Below are 22919 nucleotides of genomic sequence, written 5' to 3' on the forward strand. Positions count from 1 at the left end.
ATGCCTGTTGAGTATCAAATCCATTCTCTTTAGCTAGTGTGTGTGTGGGGGGGTGTGTAAAGACCCCTAATGTTAACATGTGTTGAAATAAGCATCTCTCAACACATTGTTTTTACAGATGGATGCCAACTACTGTGCTTTCCATATCATTCTGTGCTCCTTTTAGTATTCTTTTTTCTCGAAAATAGGATAGAATCCCTAAGATGCCCAACAAGCCGCTCAGTTTTGCTTTAATTAAAAAGAGGCTTCCTTTAAATATGTTTTTTTCCTCTAAGGGCCAGTATTCATGGACTTAAACTATGTTCCTTTCTAATTCATATTTGTTATCATGTATCTTACATATTATCATTTACTAATATTGAGTATTGTTTACAATAATAATATTTTCTTTCTTTCCAAGGGTAGCATTTCTATATGACTCTTCTATTGCTATATATATCATGCTATATATCTATATTTATATATCTATATATACATTAAGGCAGACAGATTTATATCCAGTTTTATACCAGGTAAGCAGTTAACTTTAAGATTACTTCAAGGGGCCAGCTCCACGGCTGAGTGGTTAAGTCTGCGCGCTCCGCTGCGGCGGCCCAGGGTTTGGATCCTGGGCGCAGACATGGCACCGCTCGTCAGGCCACATTGAGGTGGCGTCCCGCATCTCACAACTAGAAGGACCTGTAACTAGGATATACACCTGTGTACAGGGGTGGGGTTGGGGAGATAAAGCTGAAAAAAAAAAAAAAAAAAAGATTGGCAGCAGTTGTTAGCCCAGGTGCCAATCTTTAAAAAGAAAAAAAAAAACATTACTTCAAGTCATCGAGGGACGTTGTTCATATTCAGAGTCTGACTCAGGTGTCTAGCGTGGGATCTGAGATTTTGCATTTCTAACAAGGCCCCGGGAGTGGCAATGCTGCTGTTCTGTGGAGCCCAGAGTATCCAGGAGTTAGAGGACTCCTAACAAGGAGTTCCAGTTTGACTTGGCCCCTGATTTTGAACTTGACCTAGACTTAGCCTTTTGATCTTATTCTTTATCTATCAAATGGGGGAGAATCTTGTTTCTCCTGCCTCTTCACAGAATTTTTCTGTGGTTCATGTTAAATTATTTAGGAAAGTGCCTTATAATGCAAGAGCATGAGGGGAGATAATGCAGACAGATATTTCCTCTTACCCTTTGAATAGCATATTTTATACTAATAACCTAATTTCTATTGGTGTCCGCCCATTTAGCTTGAAACAATGGAAGGTTTAAGGTAATCTTTCAACAGTTTTTCATCTTCGTTTACCCTCCTCTTTTTGTTCATTCATTCATTTATTCATTCAACAGGTATTTATTCAGTAGCTTCCGTGCACCATGCATTGTGCCAGCTTCTGAAGATACAATTGACTCCTTCTCCTTCTGCTTTTCTTCATTCTCTCAAACAATTTCATTTACTGATTTCATTCTATGCTGGATATCTCTCGTATCTTCCCTTCTGCCTTCAATAGAGTGTTGAAATTATTCATCTGAAGGTTACATTTTTTTCTCTTTGAATCAGTTTTATCCAATTCCACAAATATTTACTGATTCCCCACTTATGGCAGATTCCCTGCATAAGGAACATAAAATTGAAGTTACGGAAGGGACAGTCTTTTTATCCAATTATTTGTATTCTATTTGGGGAATGGGATATTTAAGCATTCCTCCAGTAACTATAGTACAAGTCAGGATGTGACTGGTGTCATCAGACTTTGAAGGATGCTTGAAAAGTGAAAATCACAGCTGATTTGAGGGGTTTGCAAAAGACTTGTTAAAGATGGCTAAATTGTGACAGAGATGAGAGGAAGAAGAAGTTAAATATTACTGGTAGAACAAAGCATACTTTTTCCTCTCTTTGCTTTTATTCATGTTGAATGACTTGGGCAAATGGTCTGGCATGGGTGAAAATGTCTTAAAACATTTTGTAAGGTATGTGTGCAGTAAAGCTGGAAATTCTCATTGGAGTCACGTTGATGGCTGTGGATGCCAGAAGTCTGTCCTTAGTTTGAGGGGCATGAAGGAATCTTTGAAAGTTAATGTTACTGTTGGCCTTCCTGCCATGCATTCAAAGTCAACCTTTAATTCAAGTCTATGGAATTTCAATGCAAGTCAACTGTATGAGGTGAGTCCATACTGAGCAAACTGGCAAACTCCAGTTTTGCCAGTTTTCATCAAGGCAGCATAGCACAACTCACACAATATAATGACCTGTGTGAGGACACCTGGCTGCTGGGTAAGCTTCGTTCACTTACTTGCTAGACTGTTGACCTTAGAAAAGGCGTTCACTTCTGTGAGTCTTAGGCTCTTTTAGTTAATGATTGGAATAATAAACTCTGCCTATTTTTGAAGGTCAATGTGAGAGATAAATATAGTAAATAAATTAGACAACGTAAACTTTGAAAGTATAATGGTCTGCACAAATGTAAGAATTCCCCCTTGACTTTTTCTATTCCTTCCTATCCCTCTTCAGGTGGGGCATTGGAGGGGGTGATCCTTTCTGCCTCCTTTTCCTTTAAATGAAATATCCTCTTTTTACTCTGTCATTTTAGGACTCTGTGCACTTTTTGAGAACACAAGAAGCAATTGATTTGTTTTAACATTTCTTTTTTAAAATCCTCCTAAAATCATCCACAAAGCTGCTCCTTTTCTTTTATCCTGTACTAAATTATGTTGTCTTTCTGACCTTAGCTTGAATATCACCTCTTGAAATATCCACCACCCACCGGCCACCGCACTCCCACGGACCCCTCACCATCCTCCTTTATGTGTTTTATGGCACTTTTCATTACCTGAAATTACCTTCTTCATTTATTTGCTTGTATATTGTATGTCTCTTTAGTCAATAAGGTTTTATTGGTTCATTATGTGACAGTGTCATAGGAACTGGGGATAGGAACGTGGGAACTGAACCAATGTGTGTGCCCTTAAGGAGAGAGACAGTAATAAATATTGATAATAATAATATCTATCTATAAGTATAAATGTCAGGTGTTAAAAAGTGCTATAAAGAAGAATAAAGCAAGCTGAGGGATTAGAGAGGGAATGCTGTTATGCCATTTTATGTCTGATGTTCGGGCAGGGTCCCTGATTTCATGCTTTTTATTCAAAGACCAGAAGGAAGTAAGGGAGGGGCATATCCAGGGAAAATGTGTTTCAAGCTGAGAGAACTGAAAGCACAAAGGCCCTGAGGTGGAGGCAAGCTTGGAGTGTTCAAGGACGAGTGAGGAGCCCAGGGTGGCCGGAGGGCAGTGAGCAAGGCGAGAGTAGTAGGTGGTGATACCACAGAGCAGAGGACAGCCCTGGGCATTATCCTGCAGGCTTTGGAGTGTGTGTTAAGATCTGAGATTTTGCTCTGAGTGAAATGTGAGTCTCTGGAAGGCTTTGGACTGAGGAGTGATGTCATCAGATTCGGGTCTGCCTGTGGTGAAAAGGATACCAGCTGAGAAGGGTGAAGGAAGGGAGAATCTGTGGTGTGTTGGAACTCACTACTGCTGGCTCCTGGGAAGCCATGGTGCACATCTCTGCCTGGACATGTGGTCATGACATGTCACTTGAAGTTAGGCATGGTGGTTGACACCATTCCATGTGGTTTACACCATGGAAGTCTGCAAAAGCTGTAAATTAGGGAGTCCTTTTCCTTGTTTGTTTGCCCCTCTTTCTCTCTCTTGCTCTCTCTCTCTCTCTTCTTCCTTCTGTCCTTCTTTCCTTTTATCATTCCTTCTTTCTTCTTTCTCTTCTTCTTCTTCCTCCTCTTCTTGTCCTCCTTTTCCCTGTTCCTTTCTTCCTTTCCTTTTTTCCTTCCTTTCCTCCTGCTTCCTTTCTTTCTTTGCTTCCTTTCTTTCTCTCATTCTTTCCTTCCTTTACTTTCTTTTATAACATTATAAATATTTATTATTTATAAGTAAAGTTGTTTATCAACATTTACCAGCACATCTCTGAGGAGAACATTAGGAGATTGTTCCCACAGTCCGAGTGAGAGATGGTGGTGGCTTCGATTAGCCCAGGATGGTAGTGAAGGAGGTGATAGGAAGTGCTCAGATTCTGGAAAGAATCTTCAAAGGAAGCATTGACAAGCTTTGCTGAATGACTGAGAAAGGATGCATCAAGGATGGCTTCCAGGTCCTTGACCTGAGTAATGGAAAGAATGGCTGTCATTGATTGAGATGGAAATGGCTTCAGGAGGAGCAGTTTTGGGGGTGAACGTCAAGAATTTGGTTTTGGAGATATAAAGATTGAGATGCCTATTAGGTCTACCCAAATGGAGGTATCATGTAGAAAGTTGGGTATTTGAGTCTGGCTCTCAGGAAAGGAGTCTGGGTTAAAGATATCAATTTGGGAGTCATTTGTCAAGGAATGGTATGCCCCTGCTCTTCATAATTTAAAAGGGGACTAATTGCATACCAGTTTTTCAAAGTTTTCACGCAGAGCAGAGAAGCAATGTCAAGGCATAGCTATTGCATTTTGTTGAGACTACTGACTCAGATGTTCTCTTGATACCTTTTTTAATGATATAATTTCAGCAACTAAGTAAAATTTGCCATGAATTGATTGAGATCCTACTTGCTCTTCTCCCAATTCAATTTCATACTTATGCCATCACTTCTCAAAATCTGGTTTCAGGACCCAGAAATGCCTGCATGAGAATTAAATGAGTGTATTTTAAAAAGGTAATCTCCCAGACTCAAGTACTAAGCCTGTTAAATCATGTTAGTCCCAGGGCCCGTCTGCCTTGGAATCTGCATTGTAATGAATACTCTTTGTCATTAGTATGTGAATGAAGATTTGGCCACTCCTGTTCTAGTGTGTAAGTTTAAAGTAGAGTATCTTTTTATCCTTTTTTAGACTCTCCCATTGCAAAACATCTTTAATAATTGTTTACGTCATTTACACAGTTAAACCTGTCCACTCATATTCTTGCTTACTTAGATTAGAATAGAATCGATTTCAGTCTTTAGTTAGATAACTCAGCAGCAAACCCAAATTTAATCACTCCTTTATTTTTCTTGCAAGAAGCATAATTTTAGGATACACCACAACGTTAGGATATATTGTTTGAACAGAAAACCTCAGTTTCAGTTGTAGATACTGAATTGCTGTGGTAATTTAAAAAGCTTGCTAAATGTTTCTCATTCTCCCCTGTGCTGGTTCATGATAGAATTGTGTTGCATTTCCTGGTCCCCTTGCGATTTAAGTGGAGCCAGAAAAGGAATTGAGGCCAGTGAATTTTGTATCTGGGGCCAGAATATTTAACCACCAGTGTTCCTTCATCTTTCTTGAATCTTTCCCAGTAAGTGAGATAGAGGCTGTCCTGTTATCCTACTTAAGCTAAGTTACTATGATTGGCAGAGCTCCACTGCCAACCTGTAATGGACATTTAGTAAGAGTGAGAAATACGCTTTCGTAATTTGAAGCCACCAGGATAGGGGTTGGCTCTTACTGTAGCACGATCTACCTTCTCTAGCCAAACTGAGTTACTTGGCCCTCAGTAATCTCCCCTTCAGTAGGCTGATATTGGGAACTGATGTAAGCTAACTTGTTCTCTTAACAGACATCAGGGATTTGTGTCAATATTTTAATCTTTGACGATAAGAGATAGGTAGGAACTATGTCTCTTCTCTTACAGCTTTGCTACCAGATAGTTTATTTAAAAAATAAACAAAACAAAAACAAAACCCAAAATAAGTTACACACCAATTTCTGTAAACCTACAAACTTTTTATCAACAATCAGAAAATCCATCCAACAGCCGTTCCAATAATCTGGGGTTAGTCTCAGTTCTCTGGTCTTTTCAGCGTGCCATCCAGCACCCTGTAGGAGAGGTTTGCTGCTGAGCAAAGGCAACAGTGTTCTGGTAGCAGGAGCCCCTTCAGTACTGGCAGGCAAAGAAGCCCCCTAAGCTGAGGGGTGAGGAACAAATTAAGTAGAATTCTAGATCTAAGGTGTCAAAGATGTTAGCCTCTTGGCCTTTTACTGGGATTTTTATATTTTGTTCATACAATGAGGAGATGATTGCCCTGCATTTCTAGCCAGTCACACATCTTGATCACCACTTGTCTCATCAATGAAAAACTGTCACAATCTTTCGTAAATTACCAAGCTCCCACATCCGGTCGCACAGACCAATATTTGGAAGTTTGAAGCGTTAGTCACAGTTACCCCTGGAGTGCAAACTATTGATTTGTGCAAACTTCAAATCTTAACCAACCTAGGGAGCAGATCCCCAATTGGAATTCTTCAAATTTTAACTAATTTTTTTAGTTTGTAAATTAAAGGTAAACTAATATACTTCATACTGTACCTACTGGAACATTTTAAAGTAAATTACAGGCACTAAAATAATCATAGATTTTTGTTTATTTACCCTTACATTTTGTACAGGAGTACAAAAAACCATAAAACTGAGCAAAAGCTTGCATTATTTTACTTAACAAATACAGATGTATTAGTATTTGATTTTAATAGTTTGTTTCAGACTTTGTAAAGTTCTCTATTTCTATAGTTCCTTCAGTATTAAACAGATCAAGAACTATTTGTAGTTACTTAAACAAAAATATATATAATTGAACTGTTTATATATTGTGTAGAATTTTTTCAAACAAAAAAATAGACTATATTGGCTTAAAATGAAAATCTTGAAACACTGGGTTATAAGTTGAGATTCTGCTGTCCTCTTTCTGCATATTCATGGTCTGGAAAGGAAACTAGTCTTCCTTAATGGTTTAGTTTCCAAATATTTTGCCAACTATAAATGAACTGGGTCAGTGGAGGAAAACATTCGTTCTACAGCCTACATGAATATTCTGCTGTTTGAAAAACTGGACTAGCCCATCAATCATTTTGTTAATATTTGTAGATTCTCACAGAGTTGGACTAAAACTTGTAAAACCTCATCAGTAAGCATATGTTTTCCAAAATCTTCATGTCATTTGAAATTCTTTCAGTTACTATTATGGATAAATAATTTCTGAAAGCCTATGAGAACAAAGAAGATTGGTAAGGAAATTAGTTGTAAATAAAACAGATAAAATGACTTGTTTTAAAACATTTCTAAAAAACTTGGAATAGTGTCTTAAATATTAACATTTTAGATATGACTTATTTTATGATTTAATATTAACTTTTTAAAATAAAACTGTATTTAAAAAGTAGCGTTTCACTAATAACCCCTATGACTGAAAGAATGTTTTTTTTTAAAAGTTATACATATTCAACAAATTAATTGGTGGTATTTTGTATGTTCACCCATATGACAATCTTTTGTCTCTAAAGTATTTATGGTATTGTGAAAATAACAACTATAACAATAACAGTAGCAAGAACACAATTTGACTTCAAAGTCAATTTATGCAATCTTAAATTTGGCTGACCCGTTTTAATATTTTTATTAATTTGACTCTTGTGACTTTTGATTTTTTACAAGTTGTGCATTTCCAAACTTAGAAAGCAGATCTATAGTGAATTGGATTGATTATTCCTAGCAAAGTACTTTATTAATATTATTGATCTTAGTATTGTGCCGTGGTTTTTAGGGAATCCAAGAGGATGACTATTTTTATTACAGGGAAGATAGTTCCAATTGACAGACTTTAAAGTGAAATATATAAATTCCTTAGACATCCCAGTTTAATAAGGCTATTTTGTTTTTAAGGGTTTTTTTAATAAATGTAAACTGAATACTTTTAATCTATGGTAGTTCTTAGAATTTTTTTTAAATTTCAGCTTTATTGAGATATAATTGACATTTAAAATTGTAAGATATTTAAAGTGTACATCGTGGTCTTCTGATATACATATATATTGTGATAGGATCCCCTCCATCTAGTTAACACATTCATCACTTGACATATTTATTTATTTACTTATTTATTTGGTGAGAACATTTAAGTTCTACTTTCTTAGCAAAGTGCATGGAAATTTTTAATGATGACCGTATCTTCATTTATTTCTTTTCCTTTCAGGTTATTGATCATTAAAATGGCATTGTAAAGGGATGACTCAGAAATAACAGTAAGTCAATTATTTGAAAGACATATTTTAATACTGTACTGTAATATATCATGACATATTTGGTGATTTTTTTCCCCTTTTAATTTTGTATGCTAGGATAGGGCATAAAATGTGAGCAGAACTCTTAGACCTCAAAGTAAATTTTTACGTGAAGCCAAAATATTTTTAACTCAACTCTGCTAGTCAACAATTTTTGGATTTGGCAAGTTGTGGTACAGTCCTATTTTTGAGAAAAGTCAACAAAAATATTTCCCTTCTAATTCAGTATCCTTTTTTCCCCTGAAACAGTTTTTCCTTTCGGTGCAAATACTTATGAACTCAATGTTTTTACAGTAACAATAATATATTCTGTTTCTTTTGCTGTGCTGAAAATAATTAATGTTTATGCTGGATTTCAACTTTTGTCAGTCAGAAGATTTACTTATTAAACCAAATGAAATGGGGATGATTAGAATGTTTTCTTTCTTTATTGAATTAGATGAGCCGTTAGTACTACAGTTACGTCTGATACTTAGATATTACCGTTGTTCTTTCAAACCTTGAATGTTAATGTATTTCATAATTTTAATAAACTATTTTCATCAGCCGTATGTTTTCTTCTGAAATGGACATAAATCATATTCACTGGGCCAGAGGAAATATTTTGCCCTTTTCATGATTCATTAGGATAATTTAAAATATCCGTTCTGGCTAAATTATTAACCAATACTTTAATAAAGTGCTATTCTAATGCAACAGATTTACTTCTTCTGACATTAAGATATACTTTTTGTTTATAATATTTCTCACCCAAAGTCAGCTGTTACAAAAATATACTAAGTAAAGATAGCCTCAGAAGTAAAACACAGGGAAATGATGTTAAATGAAAAACAACTGATGAATTTAAACATGCATATATATGTGTGCACACACAAATACACATGGAGATTATATGGGTATATAATAATATATCATTATCTATTTTATAGATATATAATTATATATTTTATAGGTATATGATAATATATAATATATGTAAATAAATTACATAAGTATACATAAGTAAATTACGTAAGTATATGTCAATATTTAAATATATATAATTGCATAGATTATAATTGTAAAAGTGATACGTTGTAAAACTCAAAACAGATATTAAAAAAAAAAACATATAATGAGAAAGTTACTAACCATTTCCTCCTCTTGGTCTCATTGCCCCTCTCAGAGGTAGCCAATGTCTAAGGGGGGATGTGCCCCCTACCTCTCTCATGTGAGCTCCTCCAATCTCAGAAAGCACAGATAAATATTTTTACATCTTTTTTGTTAGAAAGGGGTATTTTCGCTTTTTCTGTTTGTTTTTATGAACTACCAAGAACATTGCTCTTCAGCTGGTTTTTCATAGCTATCACTCACATAAATATACATAATACTCTGTATTACGACACACTAACTTTTAATTAAAGAAAATAAAAATGTGGGTATTCAATGTCCTCCTTCTGTCACAGCCCGAAATTAGAAGGCACTGATATTGCCATGAACAGCAAATCTCAGTGACATTTTCACTCCAAAACAGCCAGAAGAAAATGACGGGGAGGCCTCCATTAGGGCAGGATATCAAGACTTAAGGAGTGAATAGTAATTCGGTAAACTGAGTTCTTGTACTGAGCTGGAGTGGCCTCGTGTTATCCATCTCTAACACTATCTGATCCCCAAAGCAGAAGACGTGCTGCTCTGCTCCAATGTCCTGGCTGCATTCTTCAGACGCCACATATGATGAAAAGAAAAGTCACATTATAAAACCTTGTGTGTCAGTAGAAAGGAAGGAGTTAGGGGATGGATTTGCTATTTTTACTAACCTTCCATCGCTGCTTCAAAACATTCAGAGTTCTGTTTAATTAAGATTAGGCATAACAAGGAGAGCAAAAATAAATTAAGCCGTGGACTTATGCAAATGAACATAACTCAAGAAAATAAACATAGTAAAATAGTATTTGAGAGTCAATAACAATGAAAACATTATTAGCAGTTTTGTTTAGAATGACACAGGTCATGAGAAAGCTTATATATATTATATAAAATATGATATGTCATTTGTATTCATCATTCTTATATATGTTACAAATATACTGATAATACTCACTTTATGTTGATGTTATGCCTATTACAGATTTATATATTCTATATATTATACCTGTCATACTGATAGATGCCTCTGACCTCTGCCCTCTTAAATTTTGTATAGAAAAAATATTCTTCTTTTACAAAATATAAATCCTAGCACAACAGCATGACAAAGCTAGATTGTGCTTTCTAGAAGCTTTTCAAACTAACAAGTTTTTAGAAGTCTCCTTGTGAGGATACGTTGTGTGTGTGTGTGTGTGTGTGTTCAGCGTTGAGTCTAGATTTGGAGTTAGTGTCGATCAGGCAGTTTCAGCCCAGCTGAAACGTGAAGAGAAAATTGACAAGAATGACCCAATTCAATCCATCAGTATTTCTTGAGCGCTTAGCCGGTGCTTAGCTCTAAATGGTGGATCCACCACTCAGTGAACGTGAGTCCCGACAAGCATGGCTCTCACATTCTAGTGGTAGTGATGGGGGCAAAAGCAGGGCAGACATTAAACCAACAACCAAACAAATAAAAAATATTGTACTATTTTTAATAGTGTCAAATAATGGGAAGAAAGATGAAGTTGGGTGGGAGGCTAGGGGAAGGATATCTTCTATTTTAGGTTGGGGAAAGCTTTTCTGAGTTGGTAGCATCTGCAGAGAGAGCTGAAAAGGAGAAAGTGTCTGTTTACCATGCAGGTCCCTGAGAAAGAGCATCCCAGGCAGAGGGAAGAGCCGGAGTCAAGTTCCCAAGAAGAGAGAACACATTTAGCAACACCAAAGAGGCCTATATGGTGGGAGAAGGCCATGTAAGCTCTTGTTGGCTATGTTAAGAATATTGGGGCACCAGCCCTGGTGGCCCAGTGGTTAAGTTCAGTGCATGCTGCTTCAGCAGCCAGGATTTGGTTCCCGGGTGTGGAACTACACCACTCATCTGTCAGTGGCCATGCTGTGGTGGCAGCTTACAAACAAAAAAAGAGGAAGATTGGCAGTAGATGTTAGCTTAGGGTGAATCTTCCTCAGCAAAAAAAAAAAAAAAGAAGAAGAAGAAGAAAAAAAGAATATTGGATTTTTTTTTCCTAAGTCAAATGGGAGGCCACCCATCAGAGGCTTTTGATTAGAGATGTGAATTGATTTACGTTTTTAAGAGTGCATTTTGCTGTTCTAAAGAATAGTGTGATAGAAAAGTGGGAAATCAGTTAAACCCTTATTATAGTACTTTGGAAGTGTAGATTTGTATCTACTAGGTGCTTTTAAAACGAATGATTTGAATACCATGGTGTTTGATTTATAATTTATTTAATCCTTGCAACAGAATGGAACATTATGTATAGAATCTTTAGAACAATATTAGCATATAATAGGTTATATGTAAATACTGACTATTATCTTCATCCTCTTGTTATCATTGTCATCATTAGCATTTTCAAGAGGCATAATAGATATTCACAGGAAAAATGATAATCCCCTCAAATGTTCTTAGAAATATGATCTTTTGCTTGCCAAAGTCAAACATAAAGGAAAGAATTTGGGGGTGTGCTATACTATACAAAGCTGTTTAAGAATCATATGTGTAACAGTCAATGCTTTATTCATTCTAAAGTTACTGCATAAGTTATAATTAAAACCTAATTTTTAAAAATAACAGCTAAAATAAATGTTTGCATTATTTCCACTTATGTTTTTAAAATTAAGTCCTAATCAAGCTTTCCCCCCTTCATTCACATGAAAATTTGGTCCCCAAATGTAAATACGTACTTTCATTTTACATTGACTTTTCTGAGCACCAGTTAATCCTCAGCCATGACTGTCTTCTGTGTACTGTTATTTTGCATAATTTTGTTTTAATACTCAGACTAAATTGATGCAGATGGCACACAGACATACACAACGATGTGTAACACCAACCGTATTCTTTGAAATCCACGGCTTAGCACGTGAGAGGGGCGTATTATTGAAAATAGTTCTTTTGTCTCTTTTTCAGCTTATTGCTTCTTTCGTTTCCTGAGGACTCCTTTTTAACAAAGCGTTTATGTGGTACACAAATCAGTTTTGTGCAGTTTATTTTTATGTTTTTGTGCAGTTTGTTTTGGTTTTTAGATAGGCTTTTTTCGGTTTCTTTTTGTTTTTAAGCCTGGCAGAATGACAATAGTCCTAATTTTAATGTGAGTTTCAAACACTGATTGATATTTTAAAACATACACTTTTGCTACGGTAACAAGACAAACAAACAAAAACAGACCATTAAGGCACGTGAAGAAATACTAGTACAGATAGAATATTCCAGCTTTCTGATCTAGGTCTGGCGACCCAATTTATATATTTTAGAAACTTAGGTATATTCACCTAACTGGTGTGTACATAAACTGGATTATTTCAATATAATTCACATTTTATACCTTAAATTAGAAGGAAAAAAATATATTTAAAATCATAAAAGCTATTAGTAACATTCCGAAATATAAAATGACTCTGTGCATATTTCTCTTTTAGTAAACATTTCCAATTTAATGATAAATGAATTTGCATGTCTAAGGCCAAATCTGAAATAGTCTAATGCTGAAATTCAGGCCAGTCTCGGCTGAATTATCTGTGATTAGCGAATAAAAATGGACACTGAACTCCTTTTTAATTTTAAATGTAAAATCTATGTTGCAAAAGCTAGCTTGACATACATCAAACACTTTCAAAATGTGTGTATCAATATTATATAATATACTTTCATAATCTTTATGGAATGATCATGAAATTAAATTAGTGGTCTTAGAAAGTTCATATGACAATATCCAAGCAGAATTGAGATCTCAGACATAAAAACCTAATTCAGGCCTGTTTGCCATTGGCCTAGCACTGAAGTGCCTCCTGAACGATGTCACCATAGAAAGCTGTTTGTTTGGTCTTTCAATCCTGCTACCAAATGAGCGTACATAGCTCAGCTGATGTCTAGAAGCTGTTGGATGGCACACAGAGAGACAAGGGTTCTGCTTTTCTTTCTAATAGTATAAATTGCAATTGTTTAATCTCGAATCTGGCCCTGGAAGAGAGTATGGTCATCAGCCTCAATCTTGGGGAGGGTGAGGGGATTAGAGTACTGTCGAGGGTGGAAGAGGGATGCAGAGACAAGGAAGGCAAAGGCCTAATGGAGTCCCTGCTGGGAGAGAGGAATCAGTCTCTGGGCCCTGGAGCATCAAATCTTGAGCACCATCTTGTGCTGCGTGTAAATCCGGTATTGAAATATGTCTTTTTCGTACTACACAATACCTAAATGAAAACCGACTATAGTATTCTGGATAACCAAAGAAACCAAATTTAAAAAGAAAAATAAAAAATTCTGCCTTTGTTAGACTGATCAACAGACCCCAGGTTGGTCTTCAAGTTGACCCCGTCCTCAGGGATTTTCAAGGGTAAATTGACTAGTCTTGGCTTTCGCTGTGTGTGGTTGCCTGAAATCTAAGTAACTCCTAGTAGATGCAACTTCACTCTGCTAGGAAGCCACCCAAAGCAGCGCAGTCCACAGTGCAGTCTGTGGACCAGGCCCTTCTGAGAAGGGTCTGAGACCAATCAGAAGACACAGAAGTATGAAAATTGAGAGTACGCACGTAGAACATGCTATAAAAATTTGACGGAGTTATTTTGAGTCTGTTGACTCAAATACTAGAATATGGCTGTTGTAATGCTTTTTAATTTAATTTTTAATTTTTCTAGTTATTCACTTTTATTGTCCATGACTATTTGGGGAAAACAATAGACCGGCTCTTCCCCTCAGTTAGCACTTTCACAATTTTAACACAGATCATTATAGGACAAGTCTGATCAATACTAAAATGTATTTCTACTCTCCGGAAACATCGAGACTACAATTGCCTAGTTATGTCCCCAAAGGAAATTATATTTTGATTAGTAAACTTCTTCTTTTCTTTAAGATAATTGTTAAATATTTATGTGAAAACATTCTGAATGCAAGAAGTTATATTAATAACACTAAATAGAAGGTCGATAGAACTGCATTTATAAAATCCTATTGTCACTTCACTATAAAGCCATTTTCTCCTCACTATTATTGCTTAACTTTTATGGTATGATATTTGCATGTGGGACTCTTTAAATATTTATTAGGAAAAAACTTAATAAAACATGAATTTATCAACCTAGGTTGTGATTTCTCGTGAAAATCTTGAATTTCTGCATTTAGAAATTATACACGTATAGTCTTTGATAGAGAAAAAAATAGAAAAATCTCCTTAAAAACTAGAATAATGAAATGATTTATCGATAGTTATGCTAGCAAAGTATCTTGTTTTAGCAACCACTTGTCTATTTTCAAACTCTTGCCAGTGAAAATTATTTGGAATAGCTGATTCTTACAGCTAGGGGTAAGAGATATACAAACAAGACTGCTTTTAATCTTGGAAGCAAGCAAAATGAAATTTAAACATAGACATCAATAGAGAAAAGTGTTCTCTAATTTGTCGCTAAGTCACTGCTCCCTATATTAAAACCAGCAATTCATGAAACCCTCACACACAGAGTCATTGTTTGCTGGGCATGTGGCAAGCCTGCGGTTGCTTTATAAAGCGTATTATTAAGTTGCCGTTACTGCCATCTAGTGGCAAGAAATAATCCCTGCCGCTTGTCCAGGATTGTGTGTAAAGCCCTAAGGTTCTAGGAGGAAAGAGAAAGCTACGGTTTGTGTGTATCGTAGGACGTAAAATAGCAACTGGAAGACACAGCCTGATGGATATTGAAATATAAGAGACATCTATTCACTGAATAAATTAAGGAGGTGTGTGGAGACAAAAAAGGGTGGGAGGGGATGCGTGCATTTGTAAGATTCATGTTGTGTAGAACCAAAATTCCATATAAAATGTTATTTCCCACCGAATATAGTGAGGTTACATGAACCAGGGCATTTTTTTACTTGCACGCTTCTTTTACTTATTGGAATGGAGATTAATTGTTTTGCATATGCTCATTGTCTTAAAAATTAAGAACTTTAAGAAAGTTCTTTTCAAACTTTAATGTACCTACAAATCTCCTGGGAATCTTGCTATATACAGATTCGGACTCTGTATCCCTGGGGTAGGGCCTGAGACTCTGCACTTCTAACAGCCTCAGGGGATGTCCACGTGGCTATTTATGATCAGGCCATACTTTGAGTAGGTTATCAAAGGGAGGAAGTCCAAAAATGAAGAAAAACCCCAGAGTATACTTCACTGTGTGTTATCTTGTAGCGTACAGAGCAGATCATTCAATGGCCTGGGGAGTCAGATTGCCAAATTCATTTCTTGCCTTCGTTGCTTACTATGTATGTAACTGTGGGCAAGATACTTAACATCTCTAAGAGTCAATTTCCCCATCTGTAAAATGAAATAGCAGCCATACCAGCTTCCTGCGGTTCTCATGAGGAATACGTGAGCTAAAAAAAAAAAAATCTCAGAATGAACCATATGGAATTGCCCTTTTTATAGATTAAAAGCAAGCATCCAAAATTTTATATAGTTAAAACTAAATGTGTAAATTGTGTAGCATAATGTCTAGCACCTAGTGGCCGATAAACGTTAGTATCGCCAAATGTCATTAAGTAAAATGATGGACACATATGAATATACTCACACCCCAGAAAGCTTCATTCAATGAAAAGAGAATTTTGAAATTTCCATAAAAGAAGACTGATATAAATCTGTGAAAGATGTTACCTTGAGGTTTCATTGAAGGATAAAATAAATATGAAAAAATTATCAATTTTTCTGTAAAGAATTCCATTTAGGTATGGGAAACAGAAAGAATCACACTAGATAAAGAAATATTGGGATTATTTACTTTTGTCTTTTTGTATTACCTGGAACTAAGCCTAGAATGGAAGGGTAATGCATTTATTTTTTAGAGCAGTTTTAGGTTCACAGAAAAATTGAGAGGAAGGTATAGAGATTTTCCACATACCCTTTACCCCCTCACATGCATAGACTCCCCCATTTTCAACATCCCCCACCAGAGTGGTACGTTCGTTACAATTGATGAACCTACACCGACACATCATTATAAAACAAAGTTCATAGTTTATATGAGGATTTGCTCTTGGTCTTGTGTACTCTACGGGTTTGGACAATGTATAATGACATAAATCCACCCTTATAGTATCATAGAGAATAGTTTCACTGCCCTAAAAATCCTTTGTGCTCCACCCGTTTATTCTTCCCTCTCCTTTAACTCCTGGCAACTACTGATCTTTTTACTGTCTCCGTAGTTTTGCCTTTTCCAGAATGTGATATAGTTGGAGTCATATAGGATGTAGCCTTTTCACATTTTCTTTCACACAGTAATATTCATTTAAGTTTCTTCCATATCTTTTTATGGTTTAATAGCTCATTTCTTTTTAGCGCTGAATAATATTCCATTGTCTGGATGTACCACAATTTATCTGTCTGGATAATGTATTTTTATTCAGCATCGAATTCCTACAATGCAGCAGCACATATAAAGCATGAGGACATAAAAAGGCAATGACTGGAGAAATGTGATAATATTATAAGCCTGTTGTGGGGAAAATAGGCCATGAAAATATCTACTGTTTTCTAAATTATTAGAGAAAAACCTATTTTATATATTGGAACTCTCTGTCATGTCTTATGCTATAAATATTTTTACATGGTTTAATAAGCTATGTTACATTCCTGAGTTGTATGCTGAATTATAAAAATATGTGATAAATTATCCATATTTATAAAGTTTTGCTTCAAAAATAAGATTTTAGCCTTGTGATTGGATGAAAGGACAATATCTTTCATTTCCTAACTTTAACCCTCAGATTTTAAGCTTTGCCTGAAATGTACTTATTTTTGCTTTTATGAAGTGTTTTGGTAAACTGAAGAAAAGCACGTAAAGAATTACAAAAATCTAAAATTTTAAATTATACGTTAGAGTCAGGGTTAGATGTTATTACTAACTTAAGTTGATGTTAATTGGTATTTATATGTGCTATCAAGTGATAGATATATTTTAATTCTCTTTCTGAAAATTCCCCCTTTCTCAAAACTTTGAGAGTTTGAAAACTTTCAACCTTTTAATGGATATAAAAGGTGAGCTACAAACCAGTTTATAATGAAAGTAATTTTTATTGCCATGTAGTTTAAAAACTAATGCTCTAATTTGCAAGGATAGTGGCAGGAAGAATGTAAGCCAAGGTAATCTATTCAGTGTGGGCAGCATAATGCAGTTAAATTGTTAAACTATATTTACTGGGTTATGAAATTCAGGCTGACATTATATAAAGGGATCAAGAAATTATTGAATTCTATTCCTCAAAGATCCAATAACAATGCTCTTTTGTAGCAAAAGGAGGCTTACCTTCTGGGACATACACAAAAGAATTGAAAGCAGGAACTTGAACAGATACTTGTTTATCTGTGTTCCTAGCAGCATGATTCACAGTAGCCAAAAGGTAGAAGCCACCCAAATGCTCATCAATGAATGAATGGAATAACAAAATGTGGTGTATATATTCACTGGAACATTGTTCAGCCTTAGAAAGGAGTGAAATACTGATACATACTACAGCATGGGTGATCCTTGAAGACATTACGCTAAGTGAAATAAGCCAGACACAAAAGATATTGTATGGTTCCAATTATACGAAGTACCTAGAATAGTCAAATACATAAAGACAGAAAGTAGAAGTGATTACTGGGCCAGGGCAAGAGAAAAATGGAGAATTATTGCTTAATGCACACAAAGTTCCAGTTTGGTACTGTGAAAAGTTCTGGAGATATATAGTAGTGATGGTGCACAATGATATGGATGTACTCAATGCCACTGAACTGCGTACTTAAAGTGACTAAAATGACAGGTTCTGTGATATTGTGTATATTTTAGCACAATAAAGATTCTAAAAAAGGCTAACAAACTCCCAGGCAGCATACAAGGTAAAGGTGTTTATTAGGAACCATAAAAGTAATCAAACAAAAAGAATTAGTCTCTTCTCATACCTGCACACCTACATTTAAGTGGGAATTTATGTTTACTACATCTTAAGAAATAAAAAAATAAAGTGATTTGGTGAGGGTACTGTTAGCTTTATCTACAAAGTTCAACACTCCCCAGTCTGATATGATAAAGAATGAGTAAATATAATCACAAAAATAAACGTGGAAAGTAAGGCAGGAAAGCAACTACGTGCATCCTCCCAGACGATGTTAATTAGCACTCAGTGTCTTAGTTTCCTTTTTATAAAACTAAGTCAGTGTGGGAATTAAAGGCATTCATCATCATCTCAGGCACGTAGTAAGTTCTCAGTGATGGATGGTTATTATTGTGTTTTCTGCTGTTGTGCGTGGTGGTGTTGTTTTAGCTTTCAAGGTGGAGAGATATAAATTTGATATAAATAACGTGTTCAACTAAATACAGTATTGTAAATATATGGAGAATGGAGTCATAAAAATGAGCTTCAGAGGCTGGTCCAGTTTCGTAGTGGTTAAGTTCACACTCTGCTTTGGTGACCCGGGGTTGGTAGGTTCAGATCCCAGGTGCAGACCTAGCACCGCTCGTCAAGCCATGCTGTCACAGCATCCCACATAAGATAGAGGAAGACTGGCACAGATGTTAGCTCAGGGACAATCTTCCTCAAGCAAAAAGAGGAAGATTGACCACAGATGTTAGCCCAGGGCCAATCTTCCTCACACACACACAAATAAATAAAAAGAGCTTCAGGATAAAATACAAATATGTGAAAATAGATTAGACACAAGTGTATATACTAGAGGGTCACTCCTTCCCTCTGCCCCCAGTACTATGAGAGAAATGGCATTAATAATAATGTCATCAAATACTCTACACAGCCATTTTCAGCTTACTCTACGCAGTTTCGTATATGACCTTATTTCACCTTCACATGAACCTCTCTGAAATTCCTATGACAAAATATTACTTTAAAAATTCCCAAACTAAAGCAAAGTCACAATGTAAGTGACACAGTGAGGACCAAGCATCACATCTTCTAGCTCTAAGTACAGCCTCTTCCCTTAGGTTCTGCTGCGTATCGTTCAGTACGGATGGACCAAGTATTGAAAATCTTGTGTTTTCATCACATTGGATTCTTAGTCCCTGGGTTTATTCAAGAAAGAAAAATGGTGACAAAGAATCCATTAATCCACAACTAATGTTTTCTTTCGACAGAAATTCTTGGACATAGGTGCTCAAATGAATTGAAAGTCATACTGCTGTTTAGCAGCCTCAGTTTTGACAATCCTGTGGGGAAGATACTCTAAACTTCTGCAGAAGTTTAACTAAAATAATTCTATTTTTTTTTCAGAGGTTAGAAGTATTTGATATTTATTTGATATTAACTTGGTCATAGTTTTTTTTTTAATTATTTTATTGAAGTCATATTGGTTTATAACTGTGTAATTTCAGTTGTACATTATTATATACCAGTTTCTGTATAGTCTTCATCTTCCCCATCCCCAATAGTCTAGTTGTTTTTGTTTTGTTTTGTTTTTTGCTGAGGAAGATTTGCCCTGAGCTAACATCTTTGCCAATCTTCTTCTATTTTGGATGTGGGTCACCACCTCAGCATAGCCGCCAAAAAGTGGTGTACATCCATGCCCAGGAACCAAACCCAGGCCACCAAAGCAGAGTGTGCCAAACTCAACCACTAGGCCACGAGGCCAGCCCCACCAATAGTCTAGTTTTTACCTGTCACCATACATATGTGCCCCTTTCCTGCTTTCCCCCTCCCCTTACCCCCTTCTCCTCTGGTAACTACCAATCTGTTCTCCTTATCCGTGTGTTTGTTTATCTTCCACTTATGAGTGAAATCATATGGTGTTTGCCTTTCTCTGCCTGGCTTATTTCATTTAATGTAATACCCTCAAGGTCCATCCATGTTGTTGCAAATGGGACGATTTTGTCTTTTTTATGGCTGAGTGTTATTCTATTGTATATATACACCACGTCTTCTTTATCTATTCATCAGTCGATGGGCAGTTGGGTTGCTTTCATGTCTTGGCTATTGTGAATAATGCTGGTATGAACATAGGGGTGCATAAATCTCTTTGAATTGTTGATTTCAGTTCTTTAGGTATACTCAGTAGTGGAAGAGCTGGGTCATATGTATTTTGATTTTTAATTTTTTGAGAAATCTCCAAACTGTTTTCCACAGTGGCTGCACCAGTTTGCATTCCCACCAGCAGTGTATGAGGGTTCCCTTTTCTCCACATCTCTTCCAACATTTGTTACTTTTTGTCTGGTTAATTATAGCCATTCTGACAGGTGTAAAGTGATATCTTATTGTAGTTTTGATTTGTATTTTCTTAAAAATTAAAATAATTCTTATCCCTAAATCTTACAAGTGTCAGGTATGAAGCTGGCAGCAAGAGTTGAATTATAAACCTCTTACAATGCCACCATGGAGAAACATAATGGTGTGACCACAATTTTGAATATCTCCTTTTTAAATTTTTTCTGTGCATATGTATTTTTCCTCATACCATTTTCTTTATGCAGTGCATGCATTGCCTGCCTTCCTATTCCAGATTACCTAAACTTTAGTAGATTCATTTTTGTTGCTCTTCTCCAAAGTTTTGCTTTACGGAGATGCAGGCAGATTTTTGCTCTCATGGCTCCTTCTAAAATTATGCATGTTTGGTCAGTGTTCTGGGCTGAAACTCTGATCATCGGCATTGCTTCGCTTTAGAAAATGGCCTGGTTCAGTTTTATGTGGGAACATTGTATAACTAGATTGCTGTGTTAATATAATAAGCTAGTGAGCAATGGTTTAAAGATCCCATTTATTGTACAAAAGCTTATTATATTTTGTTTTCGTACATCTTTATAGGGTTAGAATTTTTTTGATTATTGGCTTATAGAGGGCATGTCCTTTGTTTTGTTATTGCAACATGCCACCTTATAGTTTATTATTCCTCCAAAGGAAATGGCAACTTTGTTCTTTAAAAAGACCTATGTAAAACCTAAATGACTTCACGTGCTTTTAGAGTGCTCTATTTTCTGGACAGATAATGTAAAACTGCATGTGTATAACAAAACTTGCTGTAGATATTGACTCCAGGGACCAGCAACAATTGGCTTCCTAAAAAAGATGTATAGTTAACTAAAGACTGAGCAAAAATTGTCCTTGAAATTTAGAATACATTTAATGCAGTCTTATAAATCATCAATGATCTGTGTAGCTGATGCCAGAAAGAAAAAAAGAATAAAAGATTAGCTTGAAAAATGGACTTTAGGTAAGATCTTAGGGAATAAAACACACAAGCAAAATTTAGTTCTTCAGATTACTGATGTAAAATACTGCTGGATAGTTTACTAATTACATGGCACTGGGGACAATAACAAGGGTCAATGAAAATGTTGTCACCTTTTTTATTTACTGAGTTCATAATAGTTTACATCATTGTGAAATTTCTGTTGTACATTATTTCTTGTTTGTCACCACATAAGTGCTCCCCTTCACCCTGTGCCCAACCCCCACCCCCTTCCCCTGGTAATCACTGAATTGTTCTCTTTATCCAGGTGTTTGTTTATATTCCACATATGAGTGAAATCATATGGCGTTTGTCTTTCTCAGTCCAGCTTATTTCACTTAGCATAATTCCCTCCAGGTCCATCCATGTTGTTGCAAATGGGATGATTTTGTCTTTTTTATGGCTGAGTAGTATTCCATTGTATGTGTATATACAACATCTTTATCCGGTCATTGGTTGACGGGCACTTGGACTGTTTCCATGTCTTGGCTATTGTGAATGGTGCTGCAATGAACGTAGGGGTACATATGTCACTTTGGATTGTTCATTTCAAGTTGTTTAGGTAGATACTCAGTAGTGGGGTAGCTGGGTCATATAGTATTTCTATTTTTAGTTTTTTGAGGAATCTCCCTACTGTTTTCCATAGTGGCTGCACCAGTTTGCATTCCCACCACCAGTGTATGAGTGTTCCTTTTTCTCCACATCTTTTCCAACGTTCATTGTTTTCTGTCTTGGTAATTATAGACATTCTGACTGGTGTAAGGTGATGTCTCATTGTAGTTTTGGTTTGCATTTCCCTAGTATTTAGAGATGTTGAGCATCTTTTCATGTGTCTGTTGGCCATCTGTATATCTTACTTGGAAAAATGTCTGTTCATATCATCTGCCCTTGTTTTGATCGGGTTGTTTGTTCGATAGACTTTTAAATATTTGTTGTACAAATGGTAAAATGCTTATTATAAAAAATAAAGAATGCAGATAAACAAGAAATTGAAAAATTGTTCATAATCCCTGTTTTGAACATAACTATGCACATTTCGGTATATAACTTTTCATACATTTTTCTATACATATATTTTTTTACATATATCAATTGGTCCATATTGTATGCATTCTTTTGTAATTAGCATTTTTAACATATATTGGAGATGATAACTTTTTGTGTCAATAGTTTTTGAGAATTTTGAGCATAATTTTTTAATAAAAAGCAATGTACTTAACATTTAAGAGTTTAGCTCCTTCCTGTTGATTTTACAAAATATCTGTTTGGATATGGTAGGAAATGACCTTCCAACTTAGTGTTGTTTTCTTGGTAACTCCACACAAGCTCCTAGTATGCAGTCTAGATGATTGTGGGTGTCACCTTTGAGTAAGGCATCTCTGTTTAAGCCATGGGCCTCAAACACATTCTAGAACCAGTGCGAACACAAAAGATTGGGCATGCTTGGGAGCTGAGGCAGCTGAGGTATAGAATGTAGAACACAGAAATAGGTCTGCTCCAGAAGCAAGTGAACAGGGGCTAGAATACTTCGATACAGGAAGCATGAGCTCAGGCAA

At 35.8% G+C, this 22919-nt stretch overlaps 1 protein-coding gene across 10 annotated transcripts in view; it reads left to right on the forward strand.

The window, feature by feature from the left end:
- Positions 1–22919, forward strand: part of LOC138920927 (uncharacterized) — a 613683-nt gene that overhangs the window by 213015 nt on the left and 377749 nt on the right. For all 10 annotated transcript variants that reach the window (XR_011432956.1, XR_011432975.1, XR_011432962.1 and 7 more), the window contains one exon: positions 7978–8026. The gene's annotated coding sequence lies outside the window, so the exon portion shown is untranslated. The remainder of the gene's footprint in view (positions 1–7977; positions 8027–22919) is intronic.

This window comes from Equus caballus, chromosome 26, assembly GCF_041296265.1.
Source record: "Equus caballus isolate H_3958 breed thoroughbred chromosome 26, TB-T2T, whole genome shotgun sequence".
Taxonomy (NCBI): domain Eukaryota; kingdom Metazoa; phylum Chordata; class Mammalia; order Perissodactyla; family Equidae; genus Equus; species Equus caballus.